Source organism: Pseudopipra pipra, chromosome 7 (assembly GCF_036250125.1).
Source record: "Pseudopipra pipra isolate bDixPip1 chromosome 7, bDixPip1.hap1, whole genome shotgun sequence".
Taxonomy (NCBI): Eukaryota; Metazoa; Chordata; class Aves; order Passeriformes; family Pipridae; genus Pseudopipra; species Pseudopipra pipra.
This window is the reverse complement of record NC_087555.1, coordinates 17,686,196-17,698,661: the sequence shown is the minus strand read 5'-3', so window position 1 is coordinate 17,698,661 and position 12,466 is coordinate 17,686,196. Positions and strand designations below refer to the sequence as shown.

Genomic DNA, 12,466 nt, shown 5'->3' with positions numbered 1-12,466 from the left:
TAAGATACTTTTCAGTGGCAAATACAATCCATTTTACTCCTTAGAGAGAGGGCTATTTTGGTATATAACTATGGATCTAGCCATGGCAAAAATAAAATAAAAATGTCACGGTGCCTCCACTAAGAAGTTCTGCTTTTGGTCTAGTTCTGGGGGACTTTGCTAATATCAAGCAACTTAGCTTTTAGGGAGGTCAGTAACTGACGCACTGCGTACACTGACAGAGCGGGGTAATTCCAGGGATTTCCTCCACACTCCATAGGTACGACTCTCACTACAGGGGTGTACATGGGCATGTGAGAATGTGCACAGGTAGGTGTGTGGATGTTGCAATCAATAATGGTGCTAAGCTGGGTTTTATAAGCTATAGCTACAACTTCCTTTACGCTGTATAAATAATAATATGCTCCTGCTCCCAACAGGGTTGTGTTCTGGATGAGAAAGTGCAGTCCTGCCCTCTTCCCAGGGCTCCTGCCTTGTCCTGAGCCAGCTGAAGCCACAGGGCTCTTCCCTGCAGACCCCAATGCAAGATGCCCCCATGACCCCAGCTGCCTCTGTAAAAATAACCAACTGCTCCAGCCCTTTCCTTAAAGACAGACTACCAGTCTGCTTGCAAGAGGCAGGATATGACTGCTTGACAAAAGCGGAGCTGCTACCAAGCTGTGTGACACCGAGGCAGGAGATGCCAATCAAACACCATGATAAAAGCTACCCAGAAAGCTAAAAAACGAGCTCTTTTCACTCCTAACTCTGACTGTGGCGAGGAAAGCAGTTCCCCATGACCACAAGTTCAAGCTGAGGTATCAGCCTCAGCAATTGTCTCCTTGCTTTGTAGCAGCTCGTTACCACAACCCCATTCTTCCACTGGGAAAACAAACTGCATTAACAGGAGGCCAACTCCAGCCAAACTTGCAAAGTACAGAAAGGGACCAAGAACTGGTAGAGCACAGAAGATACCACCTCCCTGCCTCAGGGGGCTGTCAGCCTCACTATTTCCCAGGCAAAGCGTTCCAGATTCGTGAACAAGAAGAGAAGCATCATTAAACACTGGAATTTGTCTCCAGTAAATCCTTCAGACAAAGACTGTCCTTTGCAATTTTGCTTTCCATCCTTTCCATCCACCCTTCCATCCTCCATAGTTTTGGTTTTGGTCCATCCTATCTTCTTCTCCTCCTGCCAGGAGCCTGGGCCATGAAGGCGGTAAGTTAAACGGTAAGTTAAACAGTGAGTTAAAGCAATTAAAGAATAGGCCTGTGCCAGGTACTCTTCTCCCTGGGAAAGGCAGAAGCAGAAAGACTGGGAGGACTACTCACATAGTTTAAGTTAACTATTATACCATTATACATCACTAAATCGGGGCTAGAGAGATCTGTTCTGCAGCTATGAGACCTTTGGGAAGAAGAACTGAAACAAGGAGCTCTGCCTAAGGGAGGAATCCTCACACTGGTCAGCAACAGAGAGCCTATTCCTCAACAGCTCCTCCATCCTGCTCCCACTGAGTCAGCATTTTCTATTTCAGCCAGCAGTGTTGTGTTTCCTTCCCATCCCTTGGTCTGTGGTGTGTCTCCTTGCTGGCCTGCAGAGAGTTGTGCTGCTGTGACCAAGGCATGACTGACGTTCACAGTAGTGAGGGGTCACTCCAGCAGAAGCCTCTTTACTCATGACATGTCAAGGCAGACTGTATTCCAAAAAGACCTTAAAAGTAATTTATAAATGCCATGTGCTCTATAGCAGTGATAAGAATCAAAATGTAACACAAATTGGCAGCTGCATGAATGCCACTCTTTTGGCAAATGCTCTTTCTTACTGATATACTACATTAAAGTATCATAAGAGAAAACACGCTGTTAAGACTAATCTTCCGAAACCACAAGGGACTGGTAATAATTTATTCCTCATCTGACCCATACTGTTATAAGGATTTCCTCAAATAAAAGGAAAAATAAAAATAAAAGAGAAGGCACATCAAAAAGTTTAACCATACCCTTTTGATGAGGAAATACATAAGTTACAACACTTCCTTTATAATATCAATTTAAGAATCATATTGATAAAAGCAGTTTTTACAAGCAACCTCTATATCTTTTTGGAACTGAAAAAGAACTTAGGGATAATGACAACCATGTAATCTACAATGTCTTTCTATTATTGTATTTATTAGGTTTTTTAAATTTATTCCTTATGGAATAGGAGCTTTGGCTACTGGTATAACGTGGGCAAGAGTATGGAAATTTCTTTTTATGTCTCATTGATATTTTCTTACCTGATGTATAATACTCATTTCACATTAGCCTCGTTTGGCAGTCTAATGCATCTAATATTAGCCTTTTTTGTTCTACACAGTAATTCAATTTGGAATAATTCAATGAATGTTATAATTGAAAACTGCAGCTCATTAATTTCTAAACACTCTTTGTATTTCAGACTACACCTGCTCCTTTGGCATATCCTCTATTTCAAATCCATCCTCTTCTTCCTGAATAAGCTATGTTGCTATGATACGTGTGCTGTCACAGTTTCTTTCTTAAACATACTTTCAGTCCATAATCATACTTATTTAGCATAAATAAGACTAAGAATGCAAAGTCTCCTAATTGTTCCTCAATTATCACTTGATTCAAACCCATGAGTCAAGGTGAAAACAATTTTTAACCTGAAGGAATACTATAGTTGTCACATGGATATACGCAACGTTCTTGCAAAATTTATAATGGTGAAAACCTGATTATGGACCATCTCATTTCAGGTGTGCGCAATTTTTGAACAGCAGCTTTTATTGTGAGTATGAGTCACATCAAAGCTAAAAGACTAAGTTTGGGGTATATTTCCATTACTTAAATTCATTGGAAATGAACAAAATGTTAAATCAGCACATCTGCTTCCTTCTTTCTTAGTGTGCTTTTCATCTCATCTTACAGGGCAATTTTTCATTTGTACTGCCACTGTCAACTAGCACTTTAAATGACACTGCTTATTTCTAACACCGAGGTGGTTTGAATTTTCAACAATAAAAATAGCCCAAGAGAATTAACCCATAAAGCCTATAAAGAAAATAATTATCCAATAAGCTCTCAGCATGATCAGCTTGCTGAGCAGTGAGTCTGCCTGGCAAACTTCAGTGTGACAGAGGTGACTGGAAGCTCCCAGGCACACGGCTGCAGCACTGCGACGAACGCTAGCAAGGATTTGGGTGGAGGCTGGAGGGAATGAGAAGCTGTCACTTAAGAGACTGAGCACTTGAAATTCTGTGAAACATAACAACACAGAATACTTTTTGCAATTTTTGTGCATTTGCATTAAACACATCACTACTCTAATCATCAGCCAATTCACAGAAATGCCTGAATGCAAATGCAATTCACTACCATATTAACTCTGGGAAATGGCTTCAACATTTTTCAGCAATGTAAAATCATCAGAAATCTTCTACCAATAAACTATTCGATACATGATATAAAGCACAGAGCTTTTAAAATATTGCACCATTACATGCAAAATGGAAATTGGGAACACGGCCTTTCATATTTTCACAGAATTCCTCCAATCATCTCTCAGGAAGGGTAAAAGCTGCTTGCCTCTAAGTGCTACTAATCTAATTCACAAATTGGGAAACATGAAAAAATTTATTAAATCACATACACATATGACTAAGGCTTAATAAAGGACATTTCAGTCTGTGACACTAGCTCTAATGTTCCTTAGGCAACCTATTTCAAACTGCTTAAGCTCTAAGAAAATGCAGTAATAATCCCCACTGAACAGCAATATAATCAAAGTGCATTATAATATGAACTTCACTATTAGAAACACATTATCCTGTAATTATCTTGGAAGTTGTATGGAGGAATATCAATACTAAGATGATGAAGATTAGAGCAAGAACTGTTCATCAACTGAGAACCACATCTTTCAGCGTGGCAATTCTTACCTTGCTTAAACATTAGGACTGTAGGAACAGTAAATGCCAAAAGCAACACTGTTTCTAACTGCTGATGCTATGCAGAAAAAAGGTTAAATATGGAAAAGTTTTATGTTCTAAAAGTTAACGATCAAAGGAAGACTTTGCAAAACTGTCAAGAGTAGCTGTCTTCACTGATGACAAGTGTGACAGGTTTGAAATAATAGGAGCAAGTAGTTTATTGAGTTAGTAACAAAACTGCTCTCCTTACTTTGTTCAAAGTCAGAAAACATTCAGCTAGAAACTAAAATTAAGCATGAGAAGTTTCAGCTGAAAATATATTTTTTCTTCCAAAAGATTTAAAAAGAAAGAAACGAGGATCAGAACAGATCAGCTGTGGCATTAAGCAAAGCATAAATGATTGTTCTTTTTTATTTTTATAGTCTAATACTTCATTTAGGCACCCGTAACTACTACTCTTTCTGCTACCACTTCTAAACCAATCATTTCACTCTTCATGGGTCTTAGGGATTTGGTAACCACTTATGAATGGGCAATTATTAGTGGAGCAGATGCACCTGTCTATCAGGGGATTTTCTAAACGGATGGGGGGCGACACACCAGACCACCACAGACTCATGTCCTTTCCATCTTTGTACAGAAGCCAAATGACATGGATTTGTACTTGTGAGCATGTTAACAGTGACCAGTGTAAAATGCTTTTCCCACTCCCATCTAGACACATACACACACAGACAGAGCAAACAGTTAGGAAAGAAAGGAGTTCATCTGAAAAGAGAGAGGGGTAAGCAGAGAAAATCCCTGCTAGTCAGACTCTGAGCGTAGGTTTGAACAGGCTACCCATTGCTGAAGAAGGCATAAAACACAAGACATATCAGATATTAGTTCACAGCCAAACGTGCAACCAACTGCACTTCCTGCAGCCCCAGCTTTTCCTTGGGTCTCTCATGTTCTACTACTGACCAGACCTGACCCTGCCCAGTTTATGAGATTGGATGCAATCGTAGCCCAAGGTGATTATCACCAGCTATACAGTGTCACATTATAAAGTCTAAGTGAGGTAAGAAACTTGTAAATAACAAAATTATCCTTTTATAGGGCTCTTAATTCAACAGTCCAGTCTGTTTCCTGTAGAAGTGATTAGTAATACAAAATAATTAGGAGATGCCAGATGGGAGGAGGAGTTAGAAAAAAAAGACCCAAAACTCACACAGCTAAGGAATGAGAACAACAAACGAGGGAGCTGCCAGCTAGCAACCCACCGCAGTCCCTCACCATCCAGAAAGCCCTTTGCATAAGCAATAAATGAGAACCACACACCTGCTTTAGAGGCAGCTCTGAGAGAGATCCACCTTCTCCCTTCTTTGGCCACTGCATGGATTATTCAGTTGTGAGAAGGCATAAAAAGTCAAGGGTAACCACAGGGTATTTTTAAAAAGTAGGGAAAGAAAATTATAATTTCCTTATATATGTCTATGGGGCTTCCCCGCTGTACATCTAGGCAGCCTTTTTGGAAACCTCACGTAGGAGGCCCATAGGGAAGGTAAGAAGACTCCCACAGTGTGCTAAGGCTGAAGCCACGATGGCTCTCCATTGCTCACTGGGAGCTGAGCTGGACCTCTGTATTTCTATGTCCCATCTACCAAGATCCACCAGGATGGGAAAACTCTCTCACCCTGAAGAACACCCAAAGAAAGCTACCATCTTTGGCTATTCCAGAGGGAAGGGAGATTATTTCCTCCCTCCCTGTGAGTCTTCTTGCTCTAGCCTATCCCAGTTAAAAAGGAAGGAGACTTCTGACAGTATATGTAAGAGAGACTAGGGCTATACAGTACTTTTTGAGGGACATTAAAAATGTAACCAGATCCAAACCACTGTTAGAAACTCTGAAAAGAACTGGGCTTCACACTGACTGACCTCACAAAATGGAGAAACAGGAAAAGAGTAGTTTATTCACTGCTAATGGTTTCATTTTATCAGTAACAAGCATTATTCTTCAGAATTAATTGCACAGCAACTGTAACGCTTTACAGCCTTTTTAACAGTTATGTACACTATTCATCTTAGAAAGGCACAATCAGGCACAGGGCATATGCTGAGGGTAATTACTCACCACGTTTTTGCTGAGGGTCTGATGTGTGAGTCTGAAAGACTAACCCCCCCCTCTGATTTCACATGGCAGCTGCCTGTCTCAGTATAATTAGACACCAAACTTTCTGAAGATTGTATCTTTGTGTACACATCCCACATGCCAGATCATAAGAGCACCACACTTAGCTGAAAAAGCAGAAAGTAACTTGAAAGGTCATCTCAGCAAGCAGTGAAGTGACTTGTACCCATTAACAAAAGGCTGAAACAGGATTCTCAACTGTGCTTACCTACACAGGGGAGCAAACACCTCTACAGGAGTTGCACAGCAACAGGAGGTGCAGTTTGTGCTTGAAATGCAACCTGACCTAAGGCACTCCTCAGTGGCTGAAGTTTGTGGAGCCTTATTTGTTTTGAACCTCATCATACTAGATCAGCAACACACATCAGGCTACCAGCACAAACACACGACTTTTACTTCACATTAATCCCACATTACTGTGTAAGCATTACAATGATGTGCTTTGAAGGTATGTACAGACAGACAGACACTCCCCCTCTCCTTCCCCCCAGAGGCAGGCAGGCAGGCAGGCAAACAAGGTCCTGCGAGGCTCACTGGAATTAGCTGGGATGCCATTTCCACGGCATTAGTAACCTGCAGGAACTAATAGTGCACAGCTGAGAACCAACCAGAGCTGGCACCAAGAGGAGAATAAAGAATTTGGTCTGGGAAAAACAGGAAAGCTATGGGACAGTGTTTGGCATTGGAGCTGAGCTACAGGTCCAGTTAGAGACCCTTAAAAAACAAGTCTTGCTTGCTAATTTATCCTTTATAAGCATGAAATACTGATAAGAATAAACTAGATATTCTGTGTCTGACCCAGGGTTTAAATTAACAAAGTGTATGCTTCATTTGGAAGCTCTGAATCTTAAACCAAGATCAGTTTATATAATCTTTTTCAGTGAATCAATTTTACTGCCATAATGAACATAAATAATGGCTGAGGTTACTCCTGGTGATTATGAGTAGAAAAAGCACCCTGCAGTTTGTAGAAAAGAATTTTCTTTGTGCTGATGTCTGCATGCTGGGCAACACATACACTTAACTCTCCTTTCTTGGGTATTAATAAATATAGGATTAAGTTAAAGACATATATGCCTACAAAAAGGCATTGTAACCATTTGCAGTCTTAGGTTGAACTGCATGTGCCATATATAAAAACATATATGACACTAGTTTCCCACCAACATATACACTAATGCATAGAAAGGAAAGATGAGGAAGACTGAGGCTGGGGCAAACTCTTCTGAGTACAATGTTGCTGATATGCTGGAGCAGCTACCTAAAAAGTAGGCTTGTCTTTCATCCTGCAAAGAATTTTGTTGGTATTGACAAAATTGTCTGTACTTTGAAGTCTCTGCTGAAAGATGGGCTAAACCCAGAAGAAATAAATAGAAGTTTCTGCCTTCCACAGAGTTATGTTTTATTTATAAATTACATTAAACTTACAGAGTGATTGTCATGGACACCCGCGCAGGGACTGGAAAGGAACATTTGTGAGAAAAGAGTTGACAATCTCCTCAAGTTAACCCATGGGATTCTTCACTCCTCAGTCTCCTGCATCTTTTAAACGTACTTTAAGGTAAACATTTCTTAGTTGTACTTTTCATAGAATCAGCCGGGTTGGAAAAGACCTCCGAGATCATCAAGTCCAACCCTTGATCCAACACCACTGCAGTTACTAGACCATGGCACTCAGTGCCACATCCAGTCTCATCTTAAAAACCTCCAGGGACAGAGAATCCACCACTTCCTTGGGCAGACCATTCCAATGTCTGATTACTCTCTCTGTAAAAAATTTCTTCCTAATGTCCAACCTAAACCTCCCCTGGCACAATTTAAGACTGTGCCCTCTTATCCTACTGCTGGTTGCCTGGGAGAAGAGACCAACGCCCACCTGGCTACAACCTCCTATCAGGGAGTTGTAGAGAGTGATGAGGTCTCCCTGAGCCTCCTCCTCTCCAGGATGAACAACCTCGGCTCCCTCAGCCTCTCCTCATAGGACTTGTGCTTGAGTCCCTTCACCAGCCTTGCTGCTCTTCTCTGGACCTGCTCCAGCACCTTCCTGAACATTATTGCTTCATCACTACCCTTGTTATAGCTATGGCTCGTTTAGATGTTGTATACATTATATGCCCATCTTTTCTCTTAATTCAAGTAAATGGAAATATTTCAAACAATTTCCAGCATGAAGATCGCTTCAAGTCTCAAGCCACACTTTCCTCCCTGATTATTACCACCATGTCTTCTTTTTAGCTCCTATCAGTTCCAGAATTGGCATTGCTGGGCACCAAACAGTGCTGTACAAAGCTGTCTTCCTCCATCACAGACCTTGATAAGGGTGCCTGTGCTTCTATGACAGCCTGCTGTAACTTCCTCAGCTACAGTTTTTCATGTCCTTTCACTGAAGATAAAACAAAAAACCTTGGTGAAGGAAAGGTTTAAGGAGATCTTACCAATGGACCTGGCTGACAGGAAAAGTAAAAAAGTAGTAGTGTCATTAACAAAAGTATCAGTGTCAGTTCAAGGTTGGAAAGCGAGACTGCTCCCTCTGCAAACACCCATAAGCATGATCCTTGGCTTTTCATGTGGAGTCTATTCTGAATCCATTAGGAATGTACAGAGAGATTGCATTTAACTTTGTAATCTGGATTATTTTTGGAGGCAGATGTAAAAGCATGTTTTCTAGTAAAATGATACAGATTTACATTTCCAGATTTCTTTGCATGGGGCTGCGGAAAATTAGCCTTCATTACTATGGAGGAAAAAATGGTATCACCACTAAGGTAACTGAAAACAGAAGATTGCCTTTGTTGGGTGACTGGTGCTACAAACCTTCTCTCAATTCCTTCTGTCTATGGAAATTGAATTGAGTGTAGTACAGTCTAAAAGGGGTCTTTAATTGGTTTGTAACCACTGAAGTTTCATGAAGAAATAGCACACATCACCAAAGTAAACATGAATAAATGTGGTTCAGTTGCTATCCTAATATTAACCTCAGCATTTCATTCTGAAATACAGGATAACTCATAACTAATAATTTCATTTTCTCATAACAAATATTAAATCTTGAATCAATCACTCATACAACTTCTTACATTAATATAAAGAAATCAAAAGCATGTCAAAATAAAAAAAAAACCAAAACATGTTTTGTAGGGCTTTAAAGAAGGACTTTGATATATGTATCTAGATATTTACTAATTTCTGAGAGCTACCATTTTTATAAGGTATTTAACTGAGTTAAGTCATCTGCTCTAAGGTCATAATTACATTTGAGTGTGGAGAATGTTCAGAGATCCATCAGCATTCAAGGCACAGGAGGAATACTAAATCTTATGATACTTGGTATTATTTTCACTTCCACACTAGGCCATACAGATTGAATCCACACAGGAAGCCCTCTTTCAAATTAATCTTAGCCCTCTCTTAACACACAGACCACGAAGGCTCCACAATTGAGTTCTGAACAATCTGCAGACTGTTTTGGGAACCAGCATCACCTTTTTAGCCCAGCAGCTAACATGTCTATTCGGGGCACTCAAGCATGACAAGCACTCCTGTTTTTAATCTCCACTCCTCCAGTTATCTCTGACTATTTATCAATTTCTTCATAGGTTATGAAAAGCATTAAATCATTAACCAGGAATTTTAATTTTTAATATATACTTGTATATGGTACGCAGTCATATTCCTTCTCATAATCAGTGAAGTACATGCTGTGCAGTGGATTATATTCTCATGCTTTTCCTATTAAAAACTGCATCTTAAATCACACCACAATATGGTCTCTTGCAGGACTCAGGAGTATTGCCATTTGTGTCCTACCATCCTTATCTAATGATTGCATAATTTTTGTCTTTTCATCTCCTATGGTCTTTAAATCTTTCCCCTTTACTAAGGCTCAGGTATTGCATATGAAAAGTGTCACTCAAAACACATGCTGAATTCTTCTACAATATGTTAATTGCAGAAAAGAGTGGGGACCAAATGAAGTATTTCTAGTGCATGCTGGGAGGCATCTAACACTAATATGAGGCATTCCCTGCTACTGCCCCCCCCCAAATTGAAGACTAGGTGAGTGCTCTTTAATATTTCATTCTCAAGCTTGGGGTGTGTTCCCTAGCTGCCCAGTTTCCATGGCAGAAAGGGAAACTCCATTCCCACCAGCTGTTCCCTAGGCTGTGACTGTGTCTTTGTGTCTCTCCTTCTTCTGAAGGGCTTATATTTCATACACCACCCACAAATGATTGGGCAACAGTCACAGGCACAAAGTTTAGATTCGTATCTGAACAGCCTCGGCAAATCTGGGAATGTATTTAGGCTCAGTACCATCAGCGTTAAAGACCCAGGTTTCTTTCTCTCTTTACAGAAAAGGAGACATACTGTGTAGGGAGAAGCTGTGCAACTACAGTATAGAACTGATAAAGATGCATTAATTGTCAAATACTGTACACCCCTCAGAATTTTCATCCTTACCATGGGGCTAATGGGCACACAGATCTTGCTGTTTGGATCAAAAGACAATGAGGTTTTTTTGTTGTACTCTGAACATTTTTCTTTGTATTCATTGAGATTCAATGATATACTCTTTATAGAGATAGAAATCACTCTGCCATTCCTCCCACCAAAAAGAAGGAAAAACCACTTGACCTATTTATAAATGTCTGCTTGTTCCAAATGCTGAGATTGCTTCTGGGATCGGGTGTTGGTCATGGGGTTGAAGACCTTACTCTCCCTGGAGATTTGCAGGGTGAAAGGACAATGTGTCATTTTCCACCAAAATCCTAAGAGCTGCAAAGGCAGCAAAGATGTCACCTCTGTGCCACTCCATGGTGATAAAGATCACACTGTACCTTTCCCATGCAGCCATGGGTAGCAATCCCAACTGGATAATGACTCAGAAAGTAAATTGAAATCTCCACAATTAACTATACTGTGATGTCTGTGTGCCTCAGTGCCTCAGTGTGTTCACATCAATGTGGTTTCATGACAAAAAGAAAAGGCTCAAAAGCTGTGCTTCAGGACAGAAAACACCACCGCTGTTGAACTATGTTGTGGATGAAGCCCCTTTAGTTGCTTTTAAGTTCCAGACAAAGAGGGTATGATGTTGTGATTACACAACTCACCTGTCTAAATGTTTTTACCTAAAATTTCAATATTTGAGAAATATTCAATAGTCCTTGAGCTATTTAATGAAAAATATTTCAAAATAGTACGTATACCTTGTTGGTGAGTGACATAACACAATGTAATCTATGGAAAAACCAGCATTCTTCAATACTAATCATTGAAATTCCTTTACTATGAACACTTTTTCATCAATTTAAAAAACGTTGTAAGAGAACAGAGTTCAGTTGTCACTTGAAAGTTTCTAAATGCAGGAAGACTTAATTTTACCAAAGAAACTCAAAGCAGTGACTTCCAGAAGTCTTACAGAAGATTTTTACCCAGGCTTTGCATTATAATAAACCGTCTATGATAATATGCAAAAAAAATCCTTTTGAAACAGCATGCTGAAAGCAGCAGCTGTCAGGCACTGTAAGTGATAACCCACCCCTCTACTACTGGTACCCAACAGGCAAGAAATTGGATATTTAACATGGCCAGGTAGCTTTAATATCCCCACCAGTATTTCTTTTGTCAAAATGATCTGATAACGGCGAAGATTCATTCTTTAAGCTAAGTTAGGTGCTTCATCTCTCAGCAAATTTGGAGCAGAATGATAGATTCTGCTGAAGAAGGATTTCAAGGACCAAAGCTATGAGCTTCCTCTCTCTGTGTACTCTCTACAGAGTTTAGTTTCACTGTAATAGTCACGTAGGTTGGAAATTGTCAGTCAGATCTTTCCTCTACCTCAAGAAAAACTAAAATCACAGACATATTTCTGATTGGAAAGACAAAGGATCCCAACTAAGGTTAGCATTTCTTCTAAGCACTGTGTTAGATACTCCTAATGTCATTCTGAAGTTTGTGAAATAGGGGAACATATCAACTATTATACATACATCAACAACTACAGGTGTGTAAAAATAACTTTAAAAAAGACTTTCATATGTCAGATTTTCAATAAACAAAGTATTTGATTTAACACAATGGAATTTACATTATGTTTTCTTTTTAACTTTAGTCACTGAAACATAAATTAGATTTTAGGCAGCTGCTTTGTCTGCCCATTACCTTCCCTACCTCCTTTAATATTTTTATGTTCACTGGTTCTAAGATTTCTTTCTTGTTCATTTTTTTTATAATCCAGGACGCAATTACTTCTCAGCTGATAGTGCAACTCTCTGAAGAGAGCAATCCTTCTTCGTAAGACTGGCTGAGGCCAAAAATAGCTCTGTCAGCTTCTGATAGGCTGAACTTAGTCAAGTGAAATGTTTTAACATTTTATCAACTTA

General features: G+C 39.8%; 1 protein-coding gene across 2 annotated transcripts in view; it reads right to left on the bottom strand.

The window, feature by feature from the left end:
• The window catches only part of CHN1 (chimerin 1), a 98,358-nt gene that overhangs the window by 37,176 nt on the left and 48,716 nt on the right, over positions 1–12,466 (bottom strand). The window lies entirely within an intron of this gene.